Raw genomic sequence first — 10366 nt, forward strand, 5'->3', positions numbered from 1 at the left:
AATTCACAAATATAATAGGTCAGGTTGATAGAGCATTGCTCATACCCCAAAATTTTATTTTTAGATATATACCCAACAGAAATGTATGCACATACTAGTATATACTAAAAGTCAGAAATGTATGCACATACTAGTATATACTAAAAGTCAGGATAAGAATGTTCATAGCAACATTATTTGCTAATAGCTTTAAGTTGGAAACTACCTAAATGTTCAACAATGGATAAATTGCGGTATATTCACATAATGAAATATAATAAGCAATGTAAATTAATATATTACAGCTACAGGCAAGAGCATGGATGACTCATAAACATAATGTTGAATGAAGGAAGCCAGATGCAAAGGAGTGCATGTGTGTGATTCCATTGATATAAAGTTAAAAAACAAACACAACTAATCGATAGGGGTTAGATGGCAGGACAGAGGTTACTTTGGGGGAGATAAGAGAAGGTCTGATAATCTACTTCTTGACCTGGGTGGTGCTTAAAGAAGAATTCACGTTGTTAATTCATTACACTTACAACTTGTGTACCTTAACTCCAAATGGTGGGTAGGCATATGAAAAGATGTATAACCTAACTGGTAAATCAGAGAGTTGAAATTTAAAATGACACCCCTTTTCCTGCACATGATGCTGGCAATTAAAAAAACCTGATGCCATGTCCAGTGTTGATGACTATGATGGTGGCTATCTAAATTAGAACAGAATCACCTGGCTGGTGTAACTCAGCAGTTGAGCATTGACCCAGGAACCAAGAGGCCACCGGTTCGATTCCAGGTCAGGGCACATGCCCGGATTGCGGGCTCTATCCTCTGCAGGGGGATATGCAGGAGGCAGCTGATCATCATTGATGTTTCTATCTCTCTATCCCTCTCTCTTTCTCTCTCTCTAAAAAAAAAAAAAAAATCAATAAAAACATATTTAAAAAAAATAAATTAGAACAGAATTTTAGGAGAGAGCCTTGGTATTTTTTACCAAAAAATTGAAATGTGCATTTCTTTTGGTTTAGAAATTCCATTTCTAGGAATACAACCTTCAGAAACACTTACACATAAGTGTACACATTTGCGTACAAGAATGTTTACTCTAATATTGTTTGTAACGGTAAAAAATGGCAAACAGCCTATGCGTCCTATACAGCTATGGGAAGGAATGTGGCTGTTAAAGAAAATGGAGGAGGCCCTGGCCGATGTGGCTCAGTTGGTTGGAGCGTCATCCTGTATACCAGAGGGTGGTGAGTTTGATTCCCAGTCTGAGCACATACCTAGGTTGTGGGTTCCATCCCTCGTGTCTCTCTCTCTCTCTCTCTCTCTCTCTCTCTCTCTCTCTCCTTCTCTGTCTCCCTCCCTCCCTCTCAAAAAAATCAATTCAAAAAAGAAAATAAGGGAAGCCTATATGTACCTACATAGAAAGAGCTCCAGGGAACACTGTTGAGAGAGAGAGAGAGAGATCACAGAATAGAACATATTGCATAATCTTGTTTATGTATAAATGACTGAGTGTAAACTTTAAAAACTCACAAAAAAATTAAAACAGAACTGAAATCCGGTGTGGCTCCTTTACCCAAATATCTTACAAAATAAACTTAGCTTCTCTCTCAAAATAGACGGCACTGTACAGGAATTCTGAAAGGACTGCCCCACAAGAGGAAGGAGCCGTTTCTGGTTGCACAGCCTCCTAGCAGAGCCCAGCGACTCAGAAATGCAGCTCCCACGCAGGCCTGAGCCAGATCTTTGTGCTGCGGAAGCACTTTTCAGCAATTAACTAATCCTCCTCGGGGGCGGGCGGGCGGGCGGGCAGGGCTCCCACACACTGGCACCCCCCCCCTCCAGCTCCTCCGGAATGCATCCCCCAGAAACGGCTGTACTTCAGCCCCCGCCCCACCTCAGCCCCCAAACTCTACTCGGCAAGGCGAGGAGGGCCTTCAAGGCACCCTCCCAGACAACACTGGTTCTCCAGGAAGTTATACTGTTCTCTCCTCTCCTGGCGCCACCGCCACCTGTCTCCTCCCGGCTGCCCCTGCTGCCTGCTGAGGAAGAAGATTGCAACGGGCCCCGGAGAACCGCATCCTCATGCTGTCAGTGTGCCATTTCTTGCTCCAGGGTCCTCTGAAGTAGAGAAAGATGTATGCGGTCCATTCCACTTCTTAGTGTGCAAGTGAAATAAATAGCAGGAGCGGTCTCTCTGTCATTACTATTTTCACATGGTTGGTGTCTGGAGCACAGTTTCCCAGACTTTGGAATTTCACGAACCATGAACATTCCAAAAATGTAGGATGGCTCATTTCTATTTTGCCAAGTACAGACATTTAGAAAGCAACCCGAGCGATTGTCATCATCACTTCAATGACTGGGCATCTTAACGCCGAAACAATGTGGCCATGACAATCTCTGATTTTCAAAGCAGCACTTTAGATTTAACATGAGTACACTTATGTCTACGAACAATACACACATATTTCACATAGATTGGTGAACATTTCCTCACAGGCTCGCACCAGTTCCCTTGGAAAGACCTGGCAGAGATTAAACCATAAGTTTTCAAACCTAGCTATGCCTGAGAAAGACAGGAAGGCATTAAAAGATAGATAGTCCAGCCCTAGCTGGTTTGGTTCAGTGGATTGAGCATCGGCCTGTGGCCTGAAGAGTCCCGGGTTCAATTCCAGTCAAGGGCACATGCCCAGGTTGCAGTCTTGATCCCCAGTGAGGGGGCATGCAGGAGGCAGCCAATCAATGATTCTCTCTCATCAGTGATGTTTCTCCCTCTCCCTTCCTCTCTGAAATCAATAAAAATATCTTTTAAACAAATACATATTCCAGGTTCCCGACCCATATTTACTGTATTAATCAGTGAGCCTCATCAAGACTGGGATATATGTGTGTGTGTTTGGAGAGGGGGGGGGGTTGCATATAGAATTCAGTTTTTTTTAAGGTAAAACTTTGTACTTATAAGACATAAAATTTCAGTTATTAGGCAAATCAATCATACAAAACTGTTTCCAGCAGTGATTAAAGAAGTGATAACATTTACCAGTGTAAAATGTCACAGAATTCACGTCACAACTTGGGTCTTCAAGATCCGCTGCAGTAAAATGTGGTCAGTTTGAAGATAAACTTCCTCCTCTGGGTACCTGCTCTCAATCAAGTCTTTCCTTACCACCGTCCTCTCACACAGCCGGCGGCTGCGATTCCCCGGCGTGTTCCGGTCCTTGGCCATCTTTACGTGGCCGTTCTTGCCTCCAGCTGCGCTCCAGCTGTGCTTGACAATCCGCTATTTACTGCTGTTTGATTCTGCTCCTTCAAAGCCACCGTCAGCCACCAGAACGCCGCGACCTAGGTCTTCACTGCTGCAGCCTGGGCCATCACCAATGCCGTCTTCGCGGCACGGAAGCTGTCATGATCTGCAACAGAGACGGGCTCCGCAGTTGCCACGGCCTTCGCGAGGGACCTCTCCTGCACACGGGCGGCCACGAAGCCAGCGTCATTGGCCACAGAATCCTCGGGCGTGTGTTTGCAGGGTCCAACCTTCGCATGATATGGATGGGATTCCTCTGAGTCCAGCCCGCCCCGTTGGACTCAACATACCGGCAGGCACTATCCATTAGGCCACCATTGCAGCCCTCGTTGCCCGACACTGAGAGCAGGCTACAAGGTTCTGATCACTCAGTGAAATAAGGGTGCCAGTTTTCTGGAACAGCCCAATAAGAACTGCAGTGACCCTGGTCCTTCACAGGAGCTACACAGTCCTCCTCTCTCCAATCCACAGTTGGGGGAATTCAGCAGAGAGGTTCCGGAACGCGTTTCTTTTCATGTGCTTCTGATTTTGAAGGCCATTCACCACTTGCCTGAATTCTTCACTGGTCATGTCACCAAAGGCATCCGTTGCCATGGTGAAGCTCTGTTTCCCCAGGTTGTATTCCCGGTTGTGCAGCTCAATCATTTTCATATTCTTCTCCCATTGTCCTCCTCCATCCTCCTTCATTCAAGCCAGAGACTTTCCTGTGTGTTGCCTTCCACTGTTCCTTCGTGCATCTAAACTTCCATCAAGTTTTGGAGCAGCTGAAGCTATTCCACAGCCAAGGGCAGTCAGGAAAAGGGAAGGATTCATGTTTTAAAACCTGCGGCGGGCACAGCTGCACAGGTATAGTCAGTATATGTAGGTCCAGGGGTCTTTGAGCAAGACTAGAATATGTGTATATTTTTTTAAAATTCTGTTTTACTGCGGTGAAATAGACATCATATCGAATTTACCATTTAAACTAACCATTTTTAAGTCTGCAATTCCATGCCATTAAGTATATTCACCGTTTTATGCCATCATCACCATTATCTTTATCCGAAACAGAAAGTCTGTACCTGTTAAATAATAAGTTCCCATCTCCTCCTCCCCCAAACTCCTGGTAACCTCTATTTTACTTTCATAAAATATGTGTCCCTTTGTGTTTGGTTTATTTCACTTAGCATGATGTTTCAAGGATTATCTATGTCACAGCATGAATTAGAATCTTATTCCTTTTTATAGCTAAATAATATGCCATTGTATGTAGTTACCACATTTTGGCGGGCAGTTGAGTTATTTCTACCTTTTGGGCTATTGTGAATAATGCCACTATGAACATTGGTGCATAAGTTTCTATTTCAGTCCCTGTTTTCAATTCTTTTTTTTTTTAATCCAAATGCCTCTATAAATTAGAAAATGCTGTTTGTTTTACAATATGAATTTAAACCTTCACTTGTGTTAACTTCAGGTGTGACTGTGCTGTTGGTGGTGTCAGAAATGTACACGATTTCAGACATCATTAATTTGTTTCAGCATTTCTCCTAGGGGCTCACCCTTCACTTTCAGGATGGACTGAATGCACCTTCGCTGGTGGGCACGGAGAGTACTGGTGGGTTTTTGAGGACTCGGTACCTTTTCCATCTTTTGCTGCTGGTAATCTCTTTTCATAATAACCTGTTTGATGGCATTGCCCAAATGTCAACATTGATCAGGCATCAGCTGTAATTCGTTCTTCATGTGTCTCTCGCTAGCAGAGAGAACTGGGAGCTGATAATGAAAACTATGACATACCTTATTCATCCTGTTCCTATCTCCTTGCTTTTCCTTGACTTCCTCATATTTGTCGGCGAAGCGCTCAGCCATTTCCCATAGGCCAGTGGTTCTCAACCTTCCTAATGCGACCCTTTAATACAGTTCCTCATGTTGTGGTGACCCCCAATTTCATTGTTACAAATTGAACATAATTAAAGCATAGTGATTAATCACAAAAACAATATCCTATCTAATAATAGACAAACATGGTAATTGACCTACCTTCGCTACGCTTCCCATTGGCTAATCAGGGCAATATGCAAATTAACCACCAACAAAGATGGCAGTTAATTTGCATACGTAGGCACAATGCTGGGAGGCAAAAGGGGAAGGATGGAAGAAGCCGCTTGCTGCTGATGGTGATCGGAAACCCAGGTGGCAGGCAAGAGCTGTGATCGGAGAACCGGGGCCGCTTTTGCCCGCCCCCCAGCCGGTGATCGGAGAAGCCAGGCGGGGCAGGGAAGAGGCGGCCGCCGGCAACCACCTATTCCCTCCCCCCCCTCCCCGCCCCCGGCCGGTGTTCAGAGAAGTACCTGTATTTTTTTTTTTTCAAAGTACCTGTATTTTTAATAATTTCTTGACATGGTAAAAGAATTTTACATTACGATCCAATGATGGTGGGATGAGGAGAAGGAGCAGCAGAACAATCCAACAAACAAAAAGGGAAACAGAAATGCATGGTGGAAGGGATTTGAAGGGTGGGTAGGGGAATTGCCCAACTAAAATGCAATTGGTTTGTTACTGAGTACTATTCATGGGAAGACAGCATCCTGAATCCTTCTCTATACAGCATATTGGGAGAAAAAGTGATGCAACCAGGTGGAAATATGATTAGGGGTTGGAAGACAGATGAAAAGAAGTCAGAAATAGATACTGAGAGAGTCACTGACTGGCTGGCTGCTAATACTGACTCTCCAGTAGTGAGAGAATAAAAAAGTGGAGGATATCTCTGGAAGATTCAAGAGATAGGGGGCAACTCTTCTATGGTTTTGACTTGCCCAGCAGATTTCCACATACACACATGTACACACCTATGTTTGCATGCACACACAGATACACATAACTGACTGCCCTCCCTGGAAGCACAGAAGAAGAAGAAGCTGCCAGAAGAAGAAGCTGCCCCCCTTTGGTCCAGACGCCAGCGCCTGAGGCTGGCTGCAGCCCAGGAGACGGACAAGCCACTGCCCGAGGTCCCAGGCTGCAGCCACCCAGAGAAGCTGCCAGCCCTGTGGTCCAGGGCGCCAGCGCCTGTGGCCAGGGAAATAGGTTCCCTCTTCTACTGCAGTCATTACTCCAATATTCCCCTTCTGAACTTCTCTCCTGTGCTGCAACCCAACTCCACTTTTTATCAAAAGGATACAGAACAGAGAGAGCAGTGTTAAAAGCTTACATTTTTAAGCTAGTAAGGTTGGTACTTAAACATATAAATGGAAAGCTAGAGTCCTTAAGGTAACAAAGGCTACAAAGGACAGGGACAGCGCATGACCTACTATATCCAGCAATCCATATGGGGACTGAAAACTTTGCAATGATGACAATTAGTGAAGATATGAATCAACTAAAATAGTTGACAGGGACAATTCTTCCATCTTTGAAAATATCTACATCAAATCTGTTTAAATAGATTTTCATCTGCATAATATAACACATTTTGACAAGACCACCACCACCACCAATGTGGTCAGTGTTGTGCCGATAAATGTTTAATAACTGAGGGCCCCCCCCCCCCGAGTGCACAAATTTTTGTGCACTGGGCTACTAGTGTAATTATATATGTGTTTTCCGATGGTCTTAGGCGACCCCTGTGAAAGGGTTGTTCGACCCCCAAAGGGGTCGCGACCCACAGGTTGAGAGCCACTGCCATAGACTTTCCTTTCTTCTCAACAATAACTGAGATCTTGTTGTTTCTTTTTTTGGTCACATAATAATTTGACCTTCAGCTGGACCTCCTCCTTCGCCAGGCAGGTCCTGTTTAAGAATGTACTGTTCCCTGAACACCTGGGTGGCTCTGCTGATGAGATGAAGACATTCCTTATCAGATGATTTCAAAAATGCTGCATTTGCAGCACTATCTTACAAAGTGCTTCGAAAATGCTTTTCAAAGGAATCCGAGGGTTCAGCCAGAATTCAGAGGGGAGGCTCTACCACTGCAACATCTTGAGTACAAAGCAGGGGAGGAGATGCTGGGTGGACTGTGCTTAATAAAGGCCTTGGGAGGCATTTGTAGGTACTGGTGATGCAGATCGTCACGGGCCCCAGAATCCTCGAATCAGAGCTGACTGTCTGCACGGCACTGGCTTCGTACAAACGGTGTGCTCCACAAAGCATTTCTATTTGGGAGTAACTGCCTATAAACCAGTGGTTCTCAACCTGTGGGTCTCGACCCTTTTGGGGGTTGAATGACCCTTTCACAGGGGTCTCCTAAGACCATCGGAAAACACATATATAATTACATATTGTTTTTGTGATGAATCACTATGCTTTAATTATGTTCAACTTGTAACAATGAAAATATATCCTGCATATCAGATATTTACATTACGATTCATAACAGTAGCAAAATTACAGTTATGAAGTAGAAACGAAAATAATTTTATGGTGGGGGGTCACCACAACATGAGGAACTGTATTAAAGGGTCGCGGCATTAGGAAGGTTGAGAACCACTGCTATAAACTATCCTTATCTTCATCTGATCCAAGAAATGTAGGAGATTTCTAAACCCAATTAGCCCAACACTATGTTCATCAGCTTCCTGAGTCCTGTGGTAGCTTGAGGGACCCTTGGGATCTCTATGAAGATTAATCGGACAAGAAAAGTCAGAATCAAAGGGATCACCCTCTACAGATGCCAGTTTCAGGGCAAGCTCCAGCTCCACACACTCATATACGAACAGAGAAGGGATGAGGTCGGCCCTGCCATCCCAGGACCTTTCTGATGTTTGATCATCTGCTTCTCCCCCTTCCAGCACAACACAGAGACACAGCTTCCTGATTCAGTAGCGATCACGAAGACATTGGGGACATCGGGTAAGCAGAGTACAGCACAAACATTGTCACCATAGTAATCTTTAGCTGCAGGATGCATGAGCAATAGACCTAACAGCTTCCTCGCATTCCCAGGGCTGTGTAACACACTGACGGATGTAAGGAAAGTCTCCCCATTCTCATATCAGATGTGCACTGGGTATGCCACTACTTGATCTTTGCCTTTTTATCTGAATTCAATTTGGGGGACTGCTGCCAATGGTCCAAAGTCAAATGCAACTGCTGACTCTCCTAGAGATGTGGCACATGTCCTGCCTTTATTTGAGTATTAGACCTTCCTCTTCTGCTTCTGACAGTGTGATGACCTTAGGGGGAGTCTGGGGCTCACATAGAGAAAAAATCCTTGTTACCCTGTCTGATGACAACGGCACCCTGTGGGGATCCAGCATTTCACTTGGATATCAGGCAGCATGCGTTGGAGTCAGAGAGGTAGAACTGGTGAACAGTCTCAGTGATTGGAGTGGTGCTGCAGTTCACTGTTCATTTTCCACCTTCAACTTCAGAACTCACCCCCACCATTTAGGTAATTCTAACACCGTAAGTCCTTCTATTCTTATAAGTGCTACATGATGTTCTGTTGGACTTAACAAGACTTGATGGATTTCAAACAAGGGTGGATTTATGCAGAGCAACCTCTGGTTCTAGGGGAGGGAGGGCGCCTCACCCACGCCGCTGACGCCCCAAAGGCAAACCACTAAGTACGAGCTGTCTTCTTCTTCCCACCGGAAGAGTTCTCCACTAAAGCCTGAGACCAGGTTTCTTGTCAGCAACTGTGGCGGCAGCAGAGATGGCAAAGGCAATAATAAGAAGCTGGTTTCTCAGCCTCTGAGGGCTCTGGGTTTTCAGTCCCTCCTAGAGCCATGGAATAGGACATGGTTCTCTGTTTTCAATTCCTTTGGGAGAAATTGCTGGATCATCTGGTCACCCTATGTCTAACTGTGAGGAGCCACTGACCCGTGTTCTACAGCAGCTGCACCATTTTACATTCCCACCAGCAATGCTCAAGCGTTCTGATTTCTCCAACCTTTGCCAACACTTGTTATTTTCTGGAGGTTTTGTTTGGTTTTCTTAGTTATTTTGTTTGTTTGCTTGTTTTTGTAATAGCCATTCAAAGGGGTGTGAAGCAATATCTCATTGTAGTGTTGATTTCCTTAATGACTAATAATGTTGAGCATCTTTTCATGTGCTTATTGCCGTATGTATATCTGCTTTAGAGAAATATTTCATTCTTTGCCCACTTTTTTCCCAAAACAACAGCAAATTATCATTTCTCACAATTCTGAAGGTAGAGTGGGTGGTAATTCTGTTGGCTCGGGTCACTCATGCAGCTGCATTTTTTCAGTAGTTGAGCTGAACTGGAAGAGCCATAAGACCTCACTCATTATCTACCTATTTGAAAACTAGGTTGTTTGGGATTTTCTGGTGTTGAGTTAGAGCAATTTTTAATATATTCTGGACATTAATCCCTGATTAAATAGATTATTTGCATTTTTTCCCATTCTATGGATTGTCATTCCTCTCTCTTGATAGTGACCTTTGATACATTAAAGTTTTTATTTTGTTGAAGTCCAATTTGTCTTTTTTTTTTTGGTCTGTGCTTTTGATGTCACATCAAAAAAAAAAAGTCAATACCAAATACAATGTCATGAAATGTTTTGCCTATGTTTTTCAAATTTTATAGTTTAGCTCTTAACTTTAGGTTTATTTTCCATTTTGAGTTGATTTTTGTATATGGTATAAGGTAAGGGTCCACTTTCATTCTTTTGAATGTGGATATTCCATTTTTCCAGCATTATTTGTTGAAAAGATTGTCCTTTCCCCATTGAAAGGTCTTGGCACCTTTGTAAAAAAAAGACAACAACACTTGAGCATAGATGCAAGGGTTTTCTTCCAGGCTCTCTATTCTAGTCCATTGGTCTGTAAGTCTGTCTGTATGCCAGTACCATGCTGCTTTGATTACTGCAGCTTTGTAGTAAGTTTTAAAATCAGGGAGTGTGAAAACTTTAAATTTCTTCTTTTGCAAGATTGTTTTTGACTATTCAGGCTCCTTCAAGATGCCATATGAATTTTAGAATGGGTTTTTCTATTCTGCCAAAATAGTGCTGCTGAGATTTTGATAGAGATTGCATTGAATATGTAGAGCAATTTGGGTAGTATTTTATCTTAACAATATTAAGTCTTCCAATACCTGAACACAGTATATTGTTCCAGTTATTGACATTTTCT

At 43.6% G+C, this 10366-nt stretch overlaps 2 pseudogenes; both read right to left on the reverse strand.

Annotated features, from left to right (window-relative positions):
- Positions 1–2649: 2649 nt before the first annotated feature.
- On the reverse strand, positions 2650–4118 carry LOC132217885 (procathepsin L-like; annotated as a pseudogene).
- A 656-nt stretch (positions 4119–4774) lies between these two features.
- On the reverse strand, positions 4775–9675 carry LOC132217779 (nuclear pore complex protein Nup88-like; annotated as a pseudogene).
- Between the last annotated feature and the right edge of the window lie 691 nt (positions 9676–10366).

This window comes from Myotis daubentonii, chromosome 1 (assembly GCF_963259705.1).
Source record: "Myotis daubentonii chromosome 1, mMyoDau2.1, whole genome shotgun sequence".
Lineage (NCBI taxonomy): Eukaryota > Metazoa > Chordata > Mammalia > Chiroptera > Vespertilionidae > Myotis > Myotis daubentonii.